Genomic DNA, 13,731 nt, shown 5'->3' on the forward strand with positions numbered 1-13,731 from the left:
TCCAATCCTCAGTTCATCACAAAGAAGTCAGAGAAATATTTCAAGAACTGAAAACTCAGATTCTGCTTCAAACTCTTCAACATCTTCCCATTACTTTTGGGATAAAGCCCCTGATCCACAATATACCTCTTTGTCATGTACAGCCCGACTGCTGCTCAGTCTGCAGCAGGTTTGTTTTTCTTTATCAACACATACTGGCCATAGATGACCTTTCACTTCCTTGAGGGCATCATGCTCTATTCTGTCCCAAGGCCTTGACACATACTGTTCCTCTGCCTAAAACACTTTGACACCCACTCTTCTATTTACTTATCCATTAGTTCTCAGTTCAAATCTCACTTTCTCAAAGAAGTCTTCTCTGAGTTATGAGTGGATTAAGTCACTATTACCCTAGCCACTTCCTTCCAGTGACCATGACCTTTCTTGGAAGTGCTTATCAGTTGCCACACTGAATTATAAACTCTACAAAGTCAAAGACTATATCTGGTCATTTCTTTGCAGTTTTGGTACCTATCACAGTACCTAATAACTGCTGGTGGTTTATAAATGTTTGTTGAATGAATCAGTGTATAATTTAGGAGAAAAGAGACTACACATGTATATAATTCAATATCAGCTAAGACCACTCAGTAAAGCTTTGTTGTCAATTGCTTTGGCAGTAACCAGCTCTAATTATGGCTAATTTCTTAAGCTATGCTCCATAGCATTTTGTTGTCTCATGGCTCACTAAAAATGTTGCTTAAAGTTTAATGTGAATATGGACATCTTTAATTGACTTTTTTTGGTCTATGTTATTAAATATCCTTCTGGGGTGCCTGGGTGACTCAGTCAGTTGAGCATCCAACTCTTGATCTTGGCTCAGATCATGATCCCAGGGTCGTGGGATCGAGCCCTGCATTGGGCTCCATGCTGAGCATGGACCCTGCTTGAGATTCTCTCTCTCTCTCTCTCTCTCTCTCTCTCTCTATCCCTCTCCTCCACTCTGCCCCTCTCCTCTACTCACGATCTCTCTCTCTAAAATAAAATAAATAAAAATAAATAAATATCCTTCTGCTATCAAAATTCATGCACTGACAACTTGGAGACCATGTCAATTACTAATCCTAGATGCTGAAAACCTTCTATAATTGTGGTGATGTAGCCCATCTCAGCAGGATACCAGCCCTCTTACATTTTATTGGCATTTTATAACCACAATTTGAAACCTTCCTACAAATTTTCTGCCTTATCATTCTCTGCAATATCTCTAGTACCTGATAGCACATGGCCTCAAATAAAAGAGTCAATGCTCACTTGAAAACCAGCCTCACCAGCGTAGTCTAGATAGAATCTTATCTCCACAGGTGAGTCAAGATAGTAGTCCTTAATCAGTTACCTTCTGCCCACTACACACTCTCTTCTCTTCCAAGGAAGTAGTACAGTTTCTTAAGAAGTTGCAGATCTGGTTGGTTTAATCCGCAATTTCCAGCCTGGTTCTTACACATTCAATTTTTAAAAACCTGTTACATACTTTAAAAAGTGAAAGGTTTATAAGGATAATCAGTTTTATTACTTCCCATAGCCTAGATATTTGTTTTATCTAATATTTTTTCTCCAAATTTATCTTCCAAATTCTCCTTTAAATTTCTTATTTCTGCTCCTTTATCTTTTTAATTTTCAAGGCTAGCTTTGTTCTCTGAATCTCACTGCCTCTTATTCTTACATAATGCAATTTCATTTCTTTATAAATTTTACAGAAAGTTTTCTCCTATTTCTTTCATCATCTCTGTTTCAATGATTTTATTGTTTATTTTTATCTCTGCTTTCATATCAGAGGATTTCCTCTCGTGTTTGGTGATTGTTGTTCTCCCATTCATCTTAAAAGAGAGCGAAAAGCAGATTGCATATTTCTCCACTTCTGGATTTCACTGTAGTGTCATCTGGCTGACTTGTTTCTTTGGAGAACCATTTTGAAGACTATCAATATCTGAAAATTCCTTTTCTCAAGTTGGTCAGTTTTCTAGAGAGGAATCCTACACTGTCCTGTCGGGAGACTATAAAAGATGTGTTACTAACTATGCATTTATAATTAAAGGAGCCAAGAGGGCCTACTGTTGATATGCAGACTTTTACTTTGCTTTTCTATATTTATAATGCTATATTTGTCTTCATCTGTAATGGTGTCCCCCATTTTCAACTTTTCTAGAAAATAAACTCTAATCCTCTGCTGGGGCATAGAGTCTTTCCTGCCTGAGCATAGCATGGGAGTGGATCTGGGATTTGAGCTACTATTTATATGGCTTTTTGAACAGTCTTCTCATTTTCAGACTCTCTTGTGCCCTACCCCAATTCAGTGTAACTGGTGTTTCCAACTTCCAAGCTTTGCTGGATTTACACATTGTGACTAGCTTGCCTCAGAGACTTTCACCTTTCTGAATAAGCTTTAGCTTTTTCTGGTCTATTAAATCAGTCATAACTTATTCATTTCACTTTCAGTTTCTAAGAGTTATTACCTTTTCCTGTGTACATTGTCCTTGTTGACTTGTACCATTTTTTTTAAGATTTTTTTAAGTTTATTTATTTATTTTTGAGAGAGAGAGAAAAAGAGTGAGAGAGAGAGAGAGACACACCGAGAGCACAGTGGGGGAGGGGCAGAGAGAGAGAGAGAGAGAGAGAGAGAGAGAATCTGAAGCAGGCTCCAGGCTCTGACCTGTCAGCACAGACCCCGACACGGGGCTCTAACCCACAAACCATGAGATCATGACGTGAGCCAAAGTCGGATGCCTAACTGGCACCCAGGTGCCCCAAGATTTCATTTCTTATGTAATCTCTCCACCCAATGTGGGGCTCAGACTTACAATCCTGAGATCAAGAGTTGCATGAGCCAGCCAGGCACCCCTGTACCAGTTTTGAAATCCATTTGTGGTCGGTTTAGTATGGTTTTAAGAAAAAATAATAGAGATGGTATTTAAACTAGTGATTTCCAAGGGTTAGGATGGTGGGGAGGAAGATGATGAGTGTTTTACCCCATAAAGGGGTAATACATGTGAGATCTTTGTGTGATAAAACAGTTCTGTATTTTGATTGCAGTGATAGTTAAATGAACACAATATGTGACTACAACGAACAAACAAAACACCATATGCACATTGTATCAATGTCAATGATTTTGATATTGTACTACGGTTATATGAAATATAACCATTATGGGGGTGTCTGGGTAGCTCAGTCGGTTAAGCGCCAGACTTCAGCTCAGGTCACGATCTTGCAGCTCGTGAGTTTGAGCCCCACGTCAGGCTCTGTGCTGACAGCTCAGAGCCTGGAGGCTGCTTCCGATTCTGTGTCTCCCTCTCTCTGCCCCTCCCCAGCTCATACTCTGTTTCTCTCAAAAATAAATAAACATTAAAAAATATATATTTATAAATACAACCATTATGGAAAGCTGGGTTGAAGGGTGCATGCGTTCTCTATGTTTGTAACTTCTTGTGAGTTTATAATTCCAAACTAAAATGTTAAAAATGTATATAGTAGCTAGAAAAGGGATTGTGTGAAGACATAATGAAATAATACTGGTCACTAGTTAATAATTACTAAGGCAGAGTGATGGATATGAGGGGCTTATTATACTCTTTTGTCTGATTTTGTATATATTTGGAATTCTTTATAATAACAAAAAGTTTAAAAAAATCAGGGAGTATGTCATATTTACTTCTGTATCCCCAGTGTCCAGCATAATGCTAGATGGTTAAAAATATTTGCTGAATAATAAACTTTAGTAAAGGTAAGAAATATGAGTTCTTGTATATAAAATATGAAAAAAAAAATTAAAGACTCATGTGATAACTTCAAGTAACCTAATCTACATGTATTTGGAATCCCTAGAGAGTAGGAGACAGAAGAAAGGATAGAAAAAGTATTTGAAAAAGTAATGGCCCAAATTTTCTAAATTTGATGAAAACTGTTAACCCACAGTTCAAAGAAATTCAACAAACCACAAACACAAAAAACATGAAGAAAACTACACCAAAGTGCATAGTAATCAATGCGAGTAATGAAATCTTAAAAGCACACAAAAAAATTACATACAGAGAAACAAAAATAAGACTGATAGCATTGTCAGAAACAATGCAAGCTATTGGACAGGAAATAGATCAAATGAATTGAATTATAACTTGCAAAGTTTAGCAAAAATAACATAATCCAGCAATATAGAGAGAAAAATAGAACATGACCAAGTGGAATTTATCTGAGCAATGCAATGTTGGTTCAAACATTTGAAAACTCTTCAGTGAAATTCACCTAGTAATAGACCATAAAGGAAAAAAAATGACATAATCATCTGTATAGATACAGAAAAAGCATTTGACAAAATTTAATATCATTTCCTGATTGAAAACTCTCAGTAAACCAGGAATAGAATAGAAATTCATCAATATGACAAAGGACAGCTACAGGAAACCTACAGCTAACATGATAGCTTAATATTAAACACTGAATATTTTCCCCCTGAGTTTGGAAAGAGCTAAATATGTTCCCTCTTTCCACTTCTTTTGTACATTGTACTAGAAGATGTAGCCAAGGGAATAAGGCAAAAACCAAATAAAACAAACAAATAAAAATATATAAATAGGAATGGAAGAATAAAACTATCCTAATTGTTGAAGGCATGTTTGATTACATAGAATATCCTAAGTATTCTACAAAAAGCCACAAAACTTTATAAATGGGTTTAACAAGATTGCAAATTCAAAGTCATACAAAATCAATTCTGTTTCTATATACTAGCAAGGCATAACTAGAAGATGACATTTAAAAGACCAGTTAAAATAGCATAAAATATGAAATACTTAGAAACACACTTAACAAAATGTGTTCAAATCCTATAAAGTAGAAAAGATTGCTGAAATTAACTAAATAAGATCTAAATAAATGAGATATTCAATTTTCTGGAAGGATTAATAGTATGAAGACTTCAAATTTTCCCCAATATGATGTATAGAATTGATGTAATTTCAATCAGAAATCCATCAGGCTTTTTTTTTGGTAGAACTTGACAAGGCAGTTTTTTTCTATTTTTTTAAAAGTTTATTTTTGAGAGAGGGAGAGAGAGAGCATGCACACAAATGGGAGAGGGGCAGAGAGAGAGGGAGACACAAAATCCGAAGTAGTCTTCAGGCTATGAACTTTAGCCCAGAACTTGATACAAGGCTCAAACCACGAGAAGCGAGATCATGACCTGAGCCAAAGCCGGGCACTTAATTGACTGAGCTGTGCAGGAGCCCTGACAAGGTAATTGTTAGATCTGAATGGAAATACTAGGTACCTAGACTAGCCAACATGATTCTTGATGAAAATAGGATATTTGATGAAAAAACAAAATTAAAACACTTATAATACCTGATTTTATGGCTTACCATAAAGCTTTAGTAATCAAGACAGTGTGATACTGGCATTAGGATCGACATATAAGACAAAAGAGCCCGAGTAATTTAATAGTCAAAGAACAATCTTTTCAACAAATAATGCTAGAATAATTGGATATTTCTATGCAAATGATAAGAGTTTTGTTCCTTACTTTATTTCATATACACAAATTATCTGAAAGGATTGTAAGAATTAAATGTAGGAATTGAAACTATAAAAATTCTGGAAGAAAAGAAGAAAATCTTTGTGATCTTAGGTTAGGCAAAGATTTTTTTAGATATGCCACAAAATGGATGAACCATGGAAGAAAAACATGGCTAAATTTGACTTCATTAAAATTAAAACTTTTTCTTTTCAGAAGACACTGTTAAGAAAATGAAAAGGGTAGGAGAAAATATATATAAAACATATCTGAAATACATTTGTATCCAGGTTATAAAAATAACTATTACAACTTAATAATTAGAAGACAAAATTTTGAAAAATACAGAGATTTCAACAGAGATTTCACAAAGAAAGACACATAAGTGTCATAAACGCAGAAAGAAAAAGTGTTCAACATCATTAGTCATCAGGAAAATTGAAAATTATAACCCCAGTGAAATACCACTGCACATCCACTGGAATAGCTGAATTTTAAAATGCTAACAATACCAAATGTTGGCAAGGATATGGAACAAATGTCCAAGCATTGGTGGAGAAAATATGAAATGGTACAGTTACTTTGGAAAAGGCAATCTTACCCCTATATATTTATTTAACAGAATGTAAAAATAAGTGTACATTAATAGTAGAATTAAAATTAAATGAAAGTTGGAAACAGTTCAAATGCCCAACAAACAATGAATGGATAAATTAACTGTGATATAGGTACACTTTGAAAAAACTATTAAGCAATAAATAGAAACAATATACTGATAATGCAATAATGTGGATGAATCTTAAAAGCACCGTACTCAATGAAAGGAGCCAGACATAAGCAGTACATGATGTATGTTTCCAGCTATTTGAAATAGCTTCTATAAAAAAATTAAACTACATTAGATCAGTGGTGTACATGGGCTGGAGGTTGGGAGATACACTGCAAAGAGGCATGAAGAAACAACTTTTTTAGGTGATGGGAATGTTCTATACCATGATGGTCATGGTGGTTACATGACTATTGCAGTTTTAAAATTCATCCAATTGTGCACCAAACATTGATTAATTTTATTGCATTTAAATACCATACATTAAATATATAATAATATATTTAATATATAAATAATATATTATCTATTACATATGTAATTATAGCATAAATATATATGTAATTTAAGTATAATAAATATATGTATATATAATACATATGCACACACCAACATAACTTATGTTTATACATCTGGTAGCAGTATATAGAGTAGATGGGATTAGAAAAAAAGGCTGAAGGTAGAGAAGTCATTTATTAGGTCATTGTAAAAGTCAGAGTAATCCTGGTAATCCTTAAGAAAGGCAGTTGTAGAAGGAATGAGAGTAACGAACATGAAACAGATGTTGGAAATATTTCAGAATTAGGACCATTCCACAGAATTCCCTAGCCCCTGTTCTTTCTCTTCTCCCCTTCTGGCGTAAATAAGAAATTCCTCTCTTTCGGTCACTTATGGTGGTGGCAATTGCAACTGCAAGGATGGACAAGGAAGAAGGAGTTTGCGTATCCACAAGCTCAATAGCCTTTGTCAGTTGGAGGTAGTGGAGGATTAAGGCTGGGCAAAATCACCCATAAGCTTTGTTTGCTCTATGTCCACTTCCTCAGTTCTGTGCCCCAGAAAATCAAGCCTCTAGACATGATTCTGATTCAACCTCACCTCCTAATAACCCCAAGTTCCCTCTCTAAAACTTGAGAACCATTGATATATACTCTGATAAGAAATGCCCAGGAGGGATAGTAAGATCAGTTTTTGGAGATGTTGAGTTTGCAGAGAATTCCAGTTGGCACATCTGGGAGGAAATTGAGAAGATACGGAGTTCAGGAATTTGTTAGGGTTTATGAGATTAAACTGGAAATCCTCAGTGTGGGGATGATATTTTAGGTCATAGTAGTTGAAGAAATTAAGGGGAGCAAAACCGTAGAGCTCAGAATTGAATTCAGTAAATTATCTACAATCAAAGGACAAGAGGAGAAAGAAGAGTCAGCTTAGGAAAGTAAGTAATAACAGGAGACATAGGGGAGATCTAGGACAGATCTATCAAGTATTTAGTCAAGGAGTGGAACTAAAGAGTGAGCCAGAGGGGATTATAGTTACTTGTACTTACATGACTTACCTGAAACAAATTCCTTTAACCACCTCTCTTCTGTATTAAAGATAGAGGTGAAAGACCTTCGAAGGTTTTTCAGGACCACATATATTATCTCAATAGAGTTGGCTGTGTAGTGGAGAAGAATTACGGTATTTTAAAAAGAGATTTAAACTGAGATATTTTAAATATTTAAAGATAAGTCTCATGCATGTAATTAATTTGCCAGAACATGACTGATCACTTTGTTTCCAAAGACAGAAAGAGTAAAACCCTGTCAGTTACATTTTCAGATGTCTCAATTTGAACTTCATTTTAATTGTAAAATGCTGTTATGTCATTCCTAAGCCAGTTTATGAAGAATTACTTTGACATACTTATATAATGACTTCTATCAATCATCTTTTACAATTGTTCAATCCCAAACTTAACTTACAATACATTCAGCTAAGTTGATTTAAATAAAAGCCATGCTATCAAAAGTAAGGAACCTCTAGAAATCTTTTTAATCATGCATACGTATGTAGATTCCAAATGGTTCCAATCATAATTCTTAGTCAAACAAATCAGCCTGAACGACCTACACACCAATATTGAAAGCAGTAATAATTCCGTTCTGTTCCAGAAGGTTAACATCTATACAATTTCAAGCAACATATTTGGTAGGAAGAAAAAAAGGGAGGGGGCACCTGGGTAGCTCAGTTGGTTAAGGTCCCACTTCGGCTCAGGTCATGGTCTCACGGTCTGTGGGTTTGAGACCCGCGTCCAGCTCTATGATGACATCGTAGAGCCTGCTTCAGATTCTGTCTCCCTTTCTCTCTGCCTATCCCCTACTTGCCCTCTGTCTCTCAAAAAACAAACATTCAAAAAAATATTTAAAAGAAAATAAAAAGGAAGAAAGATGGAGAGAAAGAGGCAGAGAGACAGAGACAGAGAGAGGAAGAAAAAACAGTCTTGCTTCAAGTAGCTCACAAACTAATGAGAGAGAAGTAAATAACTCCTCACCAGCTTCATCATTTGAAAGTCACTTGTATGTTTTTATGCTTATTTAGTTTTGAGAAGTTACTGTTTATAGTAAAGTTTTAGTTTTAAGTTTATAGTTTATAGTTTTAAGTCTTTTATTACCTCTGATTTAAGATGGGAAATACTGAAAGAAACAACAAAAATAAATGTATTAGTAAGGTTAACAAAAATAAATAAGTATAGAGGAAATGTCGATAAACTTTCAAATACTGTTTTTTTAATAAGTTGAGATCATTCATACTTCTGAACTTATTTAAGCTTGAAACTGTTCTAAAACTTTCAAGATAGCCTATTTTTCTTGAAAGATTTTTCCATACCAGTTTGTATAAGTTATGCTGAAGAATTAAAATCTTAGTGGCCTGACACATGAAAGTTTATTTCTTGCTAATACTACAAGTGTAACAAGGGTCATCAGCAGTCTGATTATTATTGTTACTGAAGAACCCAAGGTAATGAACCCCCCTTCTTTTTCATTTTTATTTTTTCAGCTTTATTGCAGTATAATTGACATATAAAATTGCGAGATGTGTTTAAAGCGTGCATCATAGTAATTTGCTATATGTATACATTGTGAAAGGATACTTTTTTTTTGATAAGTCCATTTAAGTTCTACTGCCTTAGTAAATTTCAATCGTATAATAGTGTTACCAACTATAATCACCTTATTGTACAGAAGATTTTCAGACCTTATTCATCCTATGGTTGAAAGTTTGTACCCTTTTATCAACCTCTCCCTATTTCCCCCTAACCCTGAGCCCCTGGCAACCACTTTTCTACTTTCTGTTTAAAAGAGTTAAGACTTTTTTTCTTTAAAGATATCATACTTAGGTAATACCAGGAAGTATTGAAGCCTCCTTTTTGATACATGCTTTTCCTGTTGAACCAAATGTGAAGAACAGGAAGTGTAGTAAATTAAACACTAACTCCTAAAGTCCTTATCGTTCACATTTCTTTGGCCCAATCTAGTCACATGGCTATCAAAGGAATGAGAAATTGCCATCATGTTATGTTCCTGGAATGAGTGGAGAATCAGAATCTATGTGAACAGCCCTTCTGACTTCTTTTCTCTTCTTCAGAAACAACCACCTTGTGTGTGTTTGATCTCCACAATTATTTTCTCTGAAATTCCTCATATATTATTTGTTCATTTCTTTTTGTGATATTTTCTGTAACTTACTCTTCATCTGACTCTTTCAGTTACATTTATCCCATTTTGGGGGTTGTTTTTAGAATGTTTTTCATGATTATGATGTTTTTGTTTGTCTTTAATTCTCAAGTTTTACAAAAATGTGATCTCACTCATATATGGAATTTAAGAAACAAAACAGATGAACCCAGGGGAAGGGAAGGAAAAATAAGATAAAAACAGAAGGAAGGCAAACCGTAAGAGACTCTTAAATACAGTGAACAAACTGAGGGTTGCTGGAAGGGTGTTGGGTGGGAGGATGGGCTAAATGAGTGATGGGCATTAAGGAGGGCACTTGTTGGGATAAGTACTAAGTGTTGTATGTAAGTGATGAATCACTAAATTCTACTCCGGAAACCATTATTGCACTATGTGTTAACTAACTTGGATTTAAATAATTTTTTTTTAAAGGGAAAAAATGCTTTTCATCTCTTTCCATGGTCTTGTGATTACTTTTCATATGCTTCTATGATTATTTTGAACTTTTTTGACCCCTTTCCTTTAGAAAGGATAAATCATTCTCTACAATTCTACATGTAGAACTATGTGATTTAACTATGCCTATGGTTTTCAGTTGCTTTCTGTTCATGTTCTCTTCCTCTTTCCTTCTTGCTTCTAGTCTATTTTCCTTTCTCTTTATTCTTTTCAGGCATATTCCCACAATAATATCTTTTCTGAATATTACTGGGCTTTGAATGGTGGTGTGATCTGCTGAAGGATGGTTTTGGAATTTATTACAAACACAGCTCTCATCAAGTTATTTCCTTTACTTGAGGAACAAATGTCTTCTTAGACTGCTAAGTATAGCAACCTGGCCTTAACAATCTTTTTTTTTTTTTTTTTAATTCTTCAATCTTCCTTTCTATTGAGTTGTCTCCTTTGGCAGAGAAGCTAGGTCATGGACAATAGAAATGACATGTGCACTACCATGATTTTTCCTTTAATGTGCCTGTTTCATAATTCTGAGCTGTCTAAGTCAGTCTAACAGGGCATTTTAATAAAAATATACACTATTGTATGTGTCCTTTAGAATGTGACAGTTGGGGGCGGGAGATTTGTTTCTGGCTCAAAATCTGAAATAACATGTGTTGGTACTAAGCATGTTTTCTTCTGTCGGGCCAGGTGTGTGTCATAATGTAAGACTGGGAATTACAGCAATTTCTTTGTCTTAATGAAGATTCTCTTTTTACTTATTTTCTTTTTTTGATGGGGTTTGAAGTAAAAGAGTGGACTAAAAATGTCTTAAATCCATTCCCTTAATTAGACATTTTCATTCTTAAAAAGATTTGTTTATATGTTGTCTTCCTACTGAGTAGTGACCTCTTTTGAGGCAGAGTTATGCTTCCTCTTTTTATCTTTACCATTGAACATAGTGAGCCTTCAGCAAATGTTTTTGAATTGAGGTGAAGTGGGTTGAATTTGTATATACATATATATTTTTTAATATTTTTAATGTTTATTTTGTGAGAGAGAGAGTGAGTGGGGGAGGGCAGAGAGAGGGAGACACAGAATCTGAAGCAGGGGCCAGGCTCTGAGCTGTCAGCACAGAACCCAATGCAGGGCTTGAACTCCCAAACCTTGAGATCCTAACCTGAGCTGAAGTTGGATGCTTAACCTACTGAGCTACCCAGATGTCCTGAATTTGTGTATATTTTTATTGTCTACTGTTGCTCAAAAAATGGGATCTAAGAAATGTGGAGATACAGCATACCTCAAGACATCACCACTAATAGGAAACCATATTAAAATACTTCATGCTGGTTTTGGAATAAACTCATCATTTTTTTGTGCAAAAAGCCAGCAGGTTTATGTTGCAATTCAATTTTCAGTACTTATAATAAATTGCTTTCAATTCTACTAGGCAACTGGAAAACACAAGAATTCAGAGGTATATTATTCACCCCAAGGTTAAGAGAAAGCCTTATTATTCACCCCAAGGTTAAGGGAAAGCCTATTATTTCAAGTCAATAGCTATAGGAATTCTATTCAACATATGTATCTATACCACAGTCTTCAGCATTTCTTGGGAAATGCTTACCTTTATGGGTATTCAGACACACTGATGGACAAACATGGAAGAGGTCAGAGGGTTCCTCTTTAGCATGGTGTATTAATCTATGTCCTACAGAGAAACAGAGCCAATAACATATGTGTGTATATAAATAGAGAGAGTAGAGAGATTTATTTTAAGGACTTGGCTCATGTGATTGTAGGGGTTGGCAAATCCGGAATCTACATGCAAACCAGAAAGCTAGAGACTGAGGGAAGAGTTGATGTTGCAGTCTCCAATCCAAAGGAAGTCTGTAGGCAAAATTCTCTCTTCCTCTGATGACCTCAGTCTTTTCTCCTAAGATCTTCAACTTATTAAATGAGGCCCACCACATTATGGAGGGTAACTTTCCTTGGTCAAAGTCTACTGATTTAAATATTAGTCACATCGAAGAAATAACCCCACCTAGATTGATTTTTTAACCAAAAAAGACTCATTGCTGCAGCCTAGTCAAGTCAACACATTAAATTAGCCACTACCTCTGGCATGCTTAGGAGAATTACAGATTAGCATCAATAGACTTGGCTTTTAATTCAAGTGCTGTTGTGCCATATTATGTGACCTGGAGGCTGCTGAGCCATTTTGTTCCACACAAAGTGTCCCCATGGGAACAATGCAGAAGTCAAAGACTCAAGAAGTATTCTTTGTTGTGGTATTCAGATTTATTCTGTCTAATAAATGTTATTGTAAAAAATTCTTTATAGCGTAAGGTGTCCAGAAAGTAGCACATCAATAGAAAATGGCAGTATCATTAATGGAGCTGAAACTTCAACATCCCCACAGCCCTACTTCACATGATGGATGATTTGGAACTCATTTGTGTATGTTTTGGCTAAATTTTGAGATTTATAAAGTTTTATAATCAACCTGCAAAACGAGTCCCATTTTCACATGAACTGAATGAGAACTAAAAATCAAGCAACAAATATTAGGATTATCCTTCCATTACACCTCTTTGAAAAATGACTCCTTGCTGCTGTATGAAGGATTCTCTAAGCTTTAATACTGAGCAGAGATTTAAAAGGATTAACATGAACAACCTTCCAGTAAACACACAGAATGCATTTTAACATCTAGTATTTCATCTTTATTTGAGTACTTTCAAATTGTAATGCTCTGATCATGTAGAAAGACTGGCTGGTATTGTCCATTACTATTCCTGCTAAGTTATTCACAGTCCCCCACTGACCTTTTCTCAGCAAGTTTTTCAAACCTTTTGTTTCAGCTGCTGTTTTGTGTCTTGCTGACGTTAGTTAGTCAGATTTATGGTGCTCTGTACAGGGGTTCCCACCATGCATGTCATTATTACTAATGCTTCTCCCTGTGTTTATAACTTAGCCATTTAGTTGCTGTGCTCAACTCTTTGGATTCCTAAGACTTACACCTCACTGGAATAGCACTTCTTATTGCCAAGGTACTTTGTAAAACACTTGACTCTATTTTCATATATAACTATTTTTAGAGCCAACAGTGGAATTGAACAGACCTGTTCTTTGATTGTTTATTTTTGCCTAGACATTTATTTGGAAGATGTTAGTTCTCTTTGGGCGTCCACAGATGCCCCAGTCGTTCATTCAACATCTTTTAGTGTACCAAATATGGACACGACCAGCTTGCTCACAGATGAAATAAAAGCTAGCATTTTCTTATCATGTAAATATCTGCAGTGTTGGGCTGTTAATTTAGGACTTTATGCTTTTAGTTTTCTCTAGTTATATGGGATACTAACCTTTCCTCCAACAAAAATGTGTTTCCCATTATAACTTTCAAATGGGTGATAATAATGGACACAGGC

The sequence above is a fragment of the Felis catus genome, chromosome B4 (genome assembly GCF_018350175.1).
Source record: "Felis catus isolate Fca126 chromosome B4, F.catus_Fca126_mat1.0, whole genome shotgun sequence".
NCBI classification, from domain to species: domain Eukaryota; kingdom Metazoa; phylum Chordata; class Mammalia; order Carnivora; family Felidae; genus Felis; species Felis catus.